A 12,272-nucleotide genomic window follows, 5' to 3' on the forward strand; every position below is an offset into this window, starting at 1 on the left:
TCAGGACTTTGTTCAAATGTCAACTTTGACGTAAATCTCTCCTGACCCCACTATTTAAAAGTCAGTGGTAGAGTGCTTGCCAAGTATGCACACGGCTCTGGTTCGATAACCAACAAAAATAAATAAATTAAACAAAGTGAAATCACAGCACCCATCACCCTATAAATATATCACTTTGAACCCCCTTTCCTATCTTATCTTTTCTCATGGAACTTACCACATATAACGTATAAATTATTCATATTTTTGTTCCCCTTTACTAAGATGAGAGCTTCAATGGGTAGACATTTTCTGCAACACCTCCTACCCCCAGGGGCTGAGAGACGGCTCAGTGGCTAAGAGCATTTGCTGTGAAAGAAATAGGACTTGAGTACTGAAAGCCTCGAGTGCAGTGGGAGATTCTGTCTCAGAAAAGGAGGATGATAGAGGAAGACACCAGATGTCCTCTGACCCTCCTTCTGCTAGGACCAGACACAGCATACAGTAGGTAGTCAATGAACACTTCCGAGTGTCCACAAGAAAGAGGAACAAGGACCAAAGCAGCACAGAGTGATTATCCACTGGGGGTGGGGTTACTCTACGTCACCACAGACACTAAAGAGAAGTCCGTCTGGATGAGCCTCATATCTCAAAACACAATCCCTGTCCTTGAGACCTGGATTCTATGACCACATTACACATTGAGGAGTATTTAGTTGGCTCCGGCTGTGTGGGCCTCTAATCCCACTACTGGAGAGGTTGAGGCAGGAAAGCACAAGTTCAGAGTTCAGAGAGAGTCTGGGCCACTTACTGAGACTGTGTCAAAATAGAAAGTAAAAGCAGGGCTGGGGATACAGTTCAAAGGTGATTTCTTAGGATGCACAATGCCCTTAGTTTAGTGGCCAACACTGTGAAGAAAAAAAAAAAGAGTGGTTTGTACCTGGCCTGAGATTTACAAAGATGAAAATTCAGCAGACTTAGCAAAGATACATTAGAAGGGAAATGAATGCGAATAAGCTGTGACGTCACATCCAGTTTGCTGAAGACGCTAGTTTACGGGGCCCCTGACCGAGCATAATAGACAGGTCAGGAAATAGGAGCTTCATAATCAAGGAACGGTGCAAACTGGGCCAAGGACTCTGGCAGGTGCTTTGTTTCAGTCTAGAGAGACTCCTATCACCACTTCCGGCCCGAGGGGCAGGGGGCGGGCCTTCCTGTCTTCCATGCCTCCTAACTTCCATAGCTGTCTACATAACAGGTAAGTAACTGCCAAACAGCTCTCTCTCCTCCTCTCTGGGGAAACTGTTCACCAGCCACTTAGAAAACATTTCTTGTGTCATTTTCATAGCAGGGAGGAAAAGGTTAGTACTTTTTGGCAACTGCTACTGATTTAGAGCCAAATAAAAATTTCTGCTCAACTCTGCAAGCCCCCCCTTAGTCCTTGTATTAAAATGATCAATAACTCCCTAATTATGTCACTCTTTCCAACAAATCCCAAAGTGAATTTTATACACGTGTGTGTGTGTGTGTGTGTGTGTGTGTGTGTGTGTGTGTGTGTGTGTGTGGTGACTGAAGCAGGGTCTTGTGCCTCCTGGCCAAGCACTCTACCACTGAGTCACAGATCTAGCCCCATAACTTACAAATCTTTTACCTGCCTCCTGAGGACAAACAGCAAAGGCAAACAGCCAAGAAACAACTCACTGACAAGAACATATATTCGCTGTAGGTTTTCTGGGTTTAAACTTTGGGGGAAACTACATAATATATGAAACCAGGCTCTGAAATCCAGTTAGCTGAAAACTGACCCCAAGACTGAGGTAAGGACGAACAGAAGACAGGCATCTGGTAAAGATGGTGGCCACAAGCACAGCAGGTCAAAAGTGGCACAACCTGAAAGCAAACGTGTTCGTGGATAAACACTGCAGGTACTGGTAGTGGCTACAATCAGGACGTGTTTTATGTGTGTATGAAACTATTAAAGAATAAATCAAAGACAATTTTAAAAGTAGTTCTCATTTACATTTTCCTTCAAAGCAACTAGAGGAAACAGGGATGGTAGTACGGGCTGGTAATCCCAAAACTCCAGAGGCGAACACAGAACTAGCCTGAGCAGCACAGCAAGGCCAGACATAGAAGCAAATGCCTACAATCCCAGCATCTGAAGGTGGGCACAGGAGGATAAAAAATTCATGGACAGGGGAGGTTGGAGGGATGGCTCAGAGGTTAAGAGCACTGGCTGCTCTTCCAGGGGTCCTGAGTTCAATTCCCAGCAACCACATGGTGGCTCACAACCATCTACAGTGGTAAACTGATGCCCTCTTCTGGAATAAAAGAGTATATGCAGACAGAGCACTCATATACAAAAAATAAATCTTCAAAAATCTTAATAAATAAAATATTAAAAAAAAGAAAGAAATTCATGGGCATCATTGGCAAGTTTGAGGCCAAACTGACCAAATGAGACCATACGTATCCCCCACCAAAAACAAAAACAAAACAAAACAAAATCACCAATCAACCAACTAGCCTCCCATCCTGAGGAAATAGAACATTATTTTAAAACTCTGATCCTTAGTCTTCATCCCAGTGCCTGTCATATGACGATTAATAGTTACTTCTTTTCTCTTCTTGCTTCATTAATACTTACTGAATATATGGTTATATACTATTCTGAGTAATAAAATATGAGAAGAAATTTGTCACTTGGATAACACAGAAGACTGGATGACAAACCAAGATGACAACTTGAACAGACTGTAAGAAAGTAAGGCCCCAAGTCCTTCTAGGTCAAGCAGCTCAGGTTCCCTAGGCCTTGGTATGTGAGAGGTAACATTACCCTATCCCATGAAATGTTTGACTCTCCCAACACCAGGTCTATTGCGCTTGTGCCTCCCCAGTCCAATTCTGCTGGTTCTATCATGAACTAGATCTTTAGACAGCCCTACCCTGGACCACAAGTCTTCCCACCTTCATCTTCCAATCCATCCTCCACACTGCAGCCAGTGAGTTCTCCTCAGGCAGGGCTCTCAGCGCCTTATTGCTTCATAAAAGCTTTCAAAACACTCCTCCACATTTCCCAGCTCACCAGACAAATAGATCTTTCCTCTGTGCTCTGTCATCTAGGGCTATCTACCATCTGACCACAACCTACTTTCCAACCTTGGTCGCGGCTTCCTCTCCGCAGGCTCACACTGTCCACCAGATGGGCTTGCCACATTAGTCACCCAGAGCCGACCTCCCACCTGTGTCTTTGCTTCCACCACCTTCTCATTTCGGAATATGCTGTTTGGCCTGCATGTGTCTGTGCAGGACTCCATGCAGGACCCACAGAGCCCAAAAGAGGATGTTGGATCCCCTGAACAGGAGTTACGGACTCTGTGCACTACCACGTGGAGTGCTGGGAACTAACCCCAAGTTTTCAAGAGGAGAAGCCAGTGCTCTTAACCACTGAGCCACTTCTCCAGTATCTTGTTTGGTTTTTGACACAGGGTCTTACTCTATATCCCTGGATGGCACAGGACTCGCTTTGTAGACCAGGCTAGCCTTGAATTTACTGAGATCCACCTATTTCTGCTTCTCACATGCTGGGATTAAAAGTGTGTGCTATCATGCCTGCCCCAAATTGTTGTGAGGTTTGGAAAATAACATACACATACATAATGAGTATAGCACATATTTGGTGATTGAGAGTGATGATTTTTTACCATTCTCCAAAGTGAATACAAAGATGTGGAATCTCTTCCTACTAGAAATTATTTCTCCCCGCTTCAAGTCCTGAAAGGTAGTCTCCCCCACCACCTTGTTCGCCTCCCACCCTTCTCAGACTCTCAAATCTCACAATGCAACCCAGGCTTGAATTTGCAGTCCTGCAATCCTCTTGCCTCAGGCTGAAGAGTGCTGGTATTATAGGCATGCTACCATGCCCAGCAATTTTGGCTTCTTAAAGGTTATCTTGGGCAGGGGGTATATTCAGTGGTAGAGTGCTTGTACAGCATGTTTGAGGTTCTGGGTTTAATCCTAGCACCACAGAAAACACTAAAAACACCAATCTTCACTTTTTGATTGTTAACACAACTCTTTAGTGACGTCTCATGTATTGGAGGGCAGAACCTAGGCCTGATTTACCTTGTTTCATTTAGTATCCACAATGGTGTCTGACTTATACATCACCCAAATATTTATTGATGGATGGATAATTACATAAGAAAATATTTTTTCCTTTCTCTTTTTTTTGGGGGGCGGTTGTTTTGTTTTGTTTCGTTTTAAGACAGGATCTCACTATGTAGCTTTGGCTAGTCAGGAATACATACAGTTCTACCTGCTACTGCCTCCTGAGTGCTGGGATTAAAGGAGTGCATTACCAACTCCTGGCACATAAGAAAAATCTTAAGAATTATATGCTCACTATCAAGTAAAAGCTATTGGACCGCAAGATGGCTCACTGGATAAAGGTTTTTGCTACTAAGCCTGATGACCTGAGTTCAATTAAAGAATGTAAGGAGAGAACTGACTCCTGCAAGTTGTCCTCTAATCTCCACACACATGCATTGATTGCCTCCCTCTGAAATATAGTTATATATTATTTATATACATATGTGGTTGTATGTTTGTCTGTGTATGGATATATGCACATGTGAGCCCAGGTATCCACGGAGGCCAGAAGTGGGTGTTGCATTCCCTGCAGCTGGAGTTATAAGCAGATGTAAACTGTCTGGTTTGGGTGCTTAGAAACAAATTTGGGTCCCCTGGAAAAGTGTTCTTAACTGCCAAGTCATCAAACCAATGCCCCAAATAAATCAATAAGGTCTGGAGAAAAGGTTTAACAGCTAAGAGCCTTGTTGCTCTTGCAGATGTGTACTTTCATTCTTAGCTCTCACAGGGCGGTTTACCATCTACAATCTCACTTCCAGGGGGCTACCACACCCTTTTATGATCTCTACAGGCACCGGGCATACATGTGGTACACATATATACAATTCAGGCAAAATCCTCAAACATGAAGTAAAATAACTATGGAAAAAAAAACAACAAAAATATATATAAAAAAACTTTTTAAAAAGATTATTATTAAGCTGGAAAGATGGCTCAGAGGTTAAGAGCATTGGCAGCTCTTCCAGAGGTCCTGAGTTCAATTCCCATCAACCACATGGTGGCTCACAACCATCCGTAATGAGATCTGGTACCCTCTTCTGGTGTGCAGGAACACATGCAGGTAGAGCACTGTATACATAATGAGTAAATCTTTTTTCTATCATCCCTCCATTTTTCATTAAGAAATTTTTTATTCATTTTACATACCAACCACAGATCCCCCTCTCTTCCCTCCACCCAATAAATAAATATCTTTAAAAAGTTACTATTAAAAATTTATGCCAGGCGGGGATGGCACATGCCTTTAGTCCCTGCACTCGGGAGGCAGAGCCAGGTGGATCTCTGTGAGTTCGAGGCCAGCCTGGTCTACAGAGTGAAGACAGGTCCAAAACTACACAGAGAAACCCTGTTTCAAAAAAACAAAAAATTTATTACAAGAATGTGGGCATAATGGCATATGACTTAAATCCTAGCACTCAGGAGACAGGGGCAGGCAGATCTCTAAGTTTGACGCCAACCTGGTCTACACAGGGAGTTCCAGGACAGCTAGGGCTACACAGAGAAACCTCATATCAAAAAAGAAAAAATATTATTACAGGGGCTAGAGATGGCTGCTGCTCTTCTAGAGGACCCAGGTTTGATTCCCAGCACCCACATGGTGGCTCACAACCATCTGTAACTACAGTTCCAGGGGGTTGATAGGCTCTTCTGGCCTCACAGGCACCAAGCAGTACATAGACATACAGAGAATTTATTACACAGAACATTAGAAAAAGTAGCATTGCTAGACATGAAGGCACATGTCTTTAATCCAGCATTTGGTAGGTAGAGGCAGGCGACATTCTGGGAGTGCAAGGCTAGCCTGGTCTATGTAGTGAGTTCCAGGCCAGCCAGAGCTACAAGTGAGACCCTTTCTCAAAAAAGAAAAAAACAAAAACAAAACAAAACAAACAAACAAACAAAAAACCCAAAAGTGGTACTATTCCACATCTCTCTTTAGAACATTAAGTGGAATGTTTTTTTGCTATAAAGCACACATATGCACAAACACACACTGTTATATATGCACACATATAACAAACACATACTGTTATTCCGTAAACCATTTTTGTTTTTTGTTCTTTCAAGACATGTTTCTCTGGCTGTCCTGGAACTCCCTCTGTAGACCAGGTTGGCCTCGAACTCATGAGATCCACCTGCCTCTGCCTTGTGAGTGCTGGGATTAAAGGTGTGTGCCACCACCATCCAGCATCCTTAAACCATTTTCAAGTGAATACTTGATACCCAAACTTCAATCAACAATAACAACAGTATGTTCTAACCACTACAAACTCTAATGAACCTTCTAGTCTTCTTAAACATTCTGATTATGCATTCTTTACCTCACTCAAGTGGACTGTGATTTTAAAGAAGTGCTTGGAGGTCAGCTGGTTGTTAACAACATAGGGTTTCCTTTTTTGTTGTGTCTTAGATAACAGCCCTCAAGGTCTCTTAGGAATATTCTGGTCTATGCACAGGCAAATTGTGTCAGGAGAACTAACAGATAGACAGCAGAGGGCCACTGACAGGACTCTGCACTGAGGTATACCCCATCTCCTCAGACTTTATTTTATTCATTTATTTTTTTGGTTATTATGAGACTATGTAGCCCAGGCAAGTGTAGAATTCAGTGCTCTTCCTGCCTCAGACTCCTTGAGTACTAGAATATACTACCGCTCCCTGTTTCCCTCACAGATTGAAAAACAGAATCAGGGATTTGGCATTTTCAGGGCCAAGGCCTGGTTTGAATGTTGAACATTATTACTTCCTTCATGTTCTAACTTCTTCTCAGATTGAGAAGACCCATCAGTGTGTGATTTCCACACAAAGTGAGATCTGCAGTCTTCCAGACATCTATGTTGCTTAGATTTTGTTAGTTTTTTTTTGTTGTTGTTTTGTTTTGTTTTTTTGTTTTTCAAGACAGGGTTTCTCTGTGTAGTTTGGTGCCTATCCTGGATCTCCCTCTGTAGACCAGGCTGGCCTTGAACTCACGGAGATCCACCTGCTTCTGCCTCTCAAGTGCTGGGATTAAAGGCACACTACCACCTCCTGGTGCTTAGATAATCTTCAAGAAGATGGAAGAACTCATATCCTTCTCTCTAAGAGGACTGCAATTCTACTCTTGGTGTCAATTATAAGATAGAGGGGCCCAGCAGAATAGTCTCAGCATAATTCCTTGAAGGTAGGATCTGGTCTGTTATAAAAAACCTTAGCATCAAATAGACTAACAGAAAGCTGGCACGAGAGGAATGGGCTCTGCTGGGAAGAAACAGAATAATCAATGACCTTGGAGATTTCAGACAAATCTGAGTTTCTTTTGAAGGCAGAGATATAAATAGCACAAACAACACAGAGCCGTAAAAACAAAGGCCACCAACTCAACTCCATGTCTGAAAACTTGTTAGGTCTGGAGAACTGCTCACAACCACAGCTGCTAATGGTTATGGATTTGGCAATCAAAACGGCTTTGTTAAAAAAAAGAAAAAAGTTTTAACTGCCTCACTGTTGAGGTTACAAACCACAGCCTTGATGCATTGTTGCAGTCAACATCCTCCCTGCTGTTTTTGAGAGCTTACATCTGCTGCTGGCAGATAAAATGCTGGCAAACAGCAGGGGCTCCTTCCAGGGGAATAAGGGGGAAGCTCTGAGGAGATGGCTCTCATCTACCTATCTCTCCCAGTCAGCCGGCAGCCTTCTCCATACGTTCCTTCCCTGTCCAGGTTCGTCCTCTGTCATTACTCAGAGGAGGGTTGAGGGTTTAGTGAGATCCCCCGCACCCCCACCTCCCTGGCACAAATTAGCCATGCTGGCTAAACTTGCTTTAAAGAGATAAAAGTAAGCCTGTTCAGGACATACTTTTTAAAAGACCAGTTAGAGTGTAGTGCACTTGATTTCAAAAGTACTATGAAACAAATCTTTGCTATTCTTATTCTTTTTAGAGAACTAAATGATCACATTATGCCAAAAATAGTGAGGGCTTAGTATATTTTAATTTATCAAAGACAGTCCAAGAATGTGAGATCAGAAATAAATTACCAAGTTTCTCTGGGGAAGGAAAATGTTAGCAACAGTATGCTGAAGAAAAAATGTGTTCCAAGTCACATAGGAAGTTAGTTTCAGCTGACATAAAGTTTGTTAGTGCCACAGTTTTTCAAAGAAAATTCGACTCGGCTGGTTGATAAGAATCCACGTTGCAATGCTGAAGACACAGGGTAGAAATTGTTTCCTGGATGGTTCTTGTTCAGTAAGCTGAACTTAAGAGGGTAAAGAAAAGCCTGACATGTACATCCTAAATTGTGCATGCTAAGACACAGCTCTGTAGTATGTAAACAGGCAATGAGTGTGTGTGAGGGGGGACTGGGCAGTAACTCAGTGGTAGAGCACTTGCCCACTATGTGCCAGGTCCTGGGGCTGATTACCAACACTGCTTCAGGAAGGAAAATGTTTAGGAACACTGTATTCTATTATCTACCTCTTAGAGAGTCTTAATTCCTACTTGCATATTAAAGACTCTTAGAAACTCTATGGTAAACAGATTTGTTTAATCCAAAGATGTTTCCCAGATGTACACTAATTTCAGGGAACACCTACTTGAAGTGCTTTGTGAAATCCTAGGATAGGGCTATTTCCCCAAAATACCAACAAGATTTATTTATTTAGAAACAAGATTTAGGCTAAGAGTGGTAGAGCAATTGCCTAGAATGAACAAGGTCCTGGGTTTACTCCACAGCACCACAGATCAAACACTGGGCTGACTCAATGGTGAAGTGCTTGCTGCTAAAGCATGAGGACCTGGGTTTGAGTCCCCAGAATTCAGGTAAAGCTAAACACAGAAGTTGGCGGTGGGGGTGGGGGCAAAAGACAGCAACCATTTCTAAAAGCGACACAATCCACTGGAGTGGAGAGATGGCTCAGCGGTTAAGTTAGGTGGCTCACAACTGCCTATAACTTCAACTCCTAGGAACTCTGACACCTCTGGCTTCATAAGTTACATGTACATATGCCCATGTGCACACACACATATATAATAAAAAAAAAATAAGGCAGGGAGTGGTGCAAGCTTTTAATCCCCGGACTCAGGAGGCAGGAGAGACAGTTCAAGGCTACACAGAGAGAAGTTTACACAGAGAGTTCCAGGCCAGTCAGAGCTACATAGTGAGGCCCTGTCTCAAACAAAAACAAACAAAACTAAGCTATTATCTACTCTGAACATATTCATATGATACTCTCAAAACACAGAAAGTAATGGAGAAAGCCACAGAAAAGCTGATGACCATGAGAAAAGAGTATGAGATTTCAATGTTCCATGAAACCTACCAACTTTTGATATAAGTTCATGGCATACCTAAGGGCAATCCATAAGGAGAGTTGCCAGGATCTCCATCATGGAACATGTGGGAAGATTCTGGCATTTCTCCATACTGTCCTCAGCAACTTCAGTACATAACACACAATAAACCCAAGCTCAAGGAGAGGCATCATGCTGACCTGAAGGAAGGGTATCCTTGAGAAAACAAGATTTGTTAATTAGATTTCTAATGACATCAACCCTCAGGAATATCCCACACATTAAGATTATAGTTTTCACTGTTATGGTCTGAATTTTAAAAATGTCCCCCATAGGCTCATGTGGTTCCCCAGCTGCTGGTGCTCTTTTGGAAGGTTGTGGGGGCCTGGAAGGTGGAGACGGATCACTGAAGAAGGGCCTTTGAGGGTTATAGCCCTAACTGTGGTCCTTCTCTCTGCTTCTTGATCTGCCACGCTGTGAGCAGCAGTAGGCGCAAGCTTCCACCACCAAGAACTGGACATTAATGCCAAGCCTTTCCCACTGTGTGCTCGGAACCATGATCCCAAATGAACCTTCTCTCCTTTAAGTTGCTTCTGTCAGGTAGTGTATCACAACAAAGGGAAAAGAAACGAATATGTTTATTTCCATAGCAGAAAGGGAGGGGCATGACATTAAAACAAATAGAGGTGGAAAGAAAGCAAAAGTATAGGTGCCATGGCCTGGAGACGAAGGCTTCCACATCCCTAGGCTTTGTCTGGGTCTAGATTGTATGCTAAGGGCAGAGCAAAAGAACGGGCGTCAATCTCATACCCGAATGCATGCAGTGGACACGTAAGTAAACAGAAAAGACAGGGAAGGTAAACCTAAGAAAATCATGGACAGTGCTGGGTGTTGGGGTCATACCTATAACATCACCTGGGAGGCTGAGGCAGGAGGATCAGATAATCTACACCTAGAGATGAAGTTTGAGGCCAGCCTAGGCTAAGACCCAGTTTTAAAAAAAAAACAAAAAAACATAGCAGAGTTTGGCGGCACATATTGGCAATCCCAGTACATGAGACTCTGTCTTGAGGAGAGGAGAGAGGAGAGAAGAAAGGAAAAAACAAAACAAGCAAAAGACAGGCCAGGTATGGTGGTGGCCACCAATAATCCCAGCACTTGGGGGTGCTGGAGAGATGGTTAAGAACACTGGATGTTCTTCCAAAGAACTCAGGTTCAGTTCCTAGCACCCACCTGGCAGCTCACAACTGTAGCTCCAGTTCCAATTGCAGTTTATATCTCTGGCTCCAGTGCCCTCTCCTGGTCTCTGTGGGCACTGCCTGGATGTGGTGCACAGACATACAGGCAGGCAAAACACCCATACACGTAAAAGAAAAACAAAGAAAATACCCACCTCTAAAAAATTAATCCTAGCACTTGTGAGGTTGAAGCAGGAAGACTGTAAGCTCAAGATCAGCCTAGGCTACTATGGTGACACCCTGTCTCAAAATCAAACCCAAAGGCAAAACCAAACCAAAATAAAAACAAACTGACAAAAATATCAAGAAATCTAGGGGGATAAGAACTGCTGGCTAAAATCTGCAAGGGAAGTATTGAGAGGGTTAAGTGACTAGAAACAATAAATTAAAAAAAAAAAAAATGGGGGGGGGGGAGCTGGTGTAGTGGTACCTGACTCTAATCCCAGCACTCAGGAGTCAGAGGCAGGCGGATCTCTGTGAGTTTAAGGCCAGCCTGGTCTACAGAGAGAGTTCCAGAACAGTCAGGGCTACACAGTGAGATGCTGTCTTGAGAAGACAGAAAGACAAAAAGAATGGAAGGAAGGAAGGAAGGAAGGAAGGAAGGAAGGAAGGAAGGAACAAATGAACGAAAGAAAGAAGCATTTGGGAGGCTGAGGACATAGCTTAGTGTTGGGGTATCTGACTAGAATGCATGAAGCCCTGGTTTCATTCAGCACAGCAAGAAAAAGAAGGCGGCAAACACTTGGAAAAACGATTTACTGAATCAAACTAAGGAGAAGTACGTTTCTTAGGCACAGCAGTAGAAGCCCAAACGCTTAAATTAAGTGCTCAAAAGAACAGGAAAACACGGTCTGTAAGACGTTTTCTGCTTCAGGATGGATTTGGCCATTTTTTGAGTCCTGCCAGTGGGAGCCCAAACTCTCCATTTGAGGAATTTCCCAGTGAAGTCAAAGTTATTTGGTGCCCCCTACTGTTCACAACGTGTTTGAGTCGTGTCAATTCAATGTTCAGAGATTTAAAAGAATTTAATACATACATATGTTCACTTGTACACACATACTCCAACATGGCACAAATCAAACCAAGTTCAAACACACTTGCCTATCATGAGTTCAATGGTCTGGAAGAAATGCTTCAGGATAAGCCAAAACAGATTATCCACACCCACCATCTAGTCAAAACGAAAAGCGTTATTTTAGAGTTTCTTCATTAAAAGAACTTTTGCTTTGCTCTGTTTTGTTTTTTGAGATAGAGCCTCACTTTGTAGCCCTGGCTGGTCTGGAACTTGCTATGTAGATCTGGCCTCCAACTGACAAAAATCTGCCTGCCTCTGCCTCCGAAGCACTGGGATATAAGTGTGCACCCTTCCGCCCAACCTAGAGAGCAAAGCGTAAAGAAAGGATGAAGGCAAGCCTTACACGTCCTTCCCTGGACTGTGGTGACAGCTGTTTTTAGAAATGCAGCTCTGCTACTTCCCCATGCACTGGAAACCAAGCCATCTCCTAGTGCTTCTGTTTCTGACCTACTGCTATTCGCCCTCCAGTGTACGTTCAAACAGTTTCCTGAAGCTGGGGGTGGTGGTTGCATGCCTGTAATCTCAGCGCTCCAAGGCAGAAGCAAGAGGATAACCACAAGTT

The 12,272-nt window shown here is 43.2% G+C and overlaps 1 protein-coding gene across 2 annotated transcripts in view; it reads right to left on the bottom strand.

Moving 5' to 3' along the window:
* The window catches only part of Trip4 (thyroid hormone receptor interactor 4), a 61,497-nt gene that overhangs the window by 14,793 nt on the left and 34,432 nt on the right, over positions 1–12,272 (bottom strand). The gene's annotated exons all lie outside the window — the stretch shown is intronic.

This window comes from Peromyscus eremicus, chromosome 7 (genome assembly GCF_949786415.1).
Source record: "Peromyscus eremicus chromosome 7, PerEre_H2_v1, whole genome shotgun sequence".
Lineage (NCBI taxonomy): Eukaryota > Metazoa > Chordata > Mammalia > Rodentia > Cricetidae > Peromyscus > Peromyscus eremicus.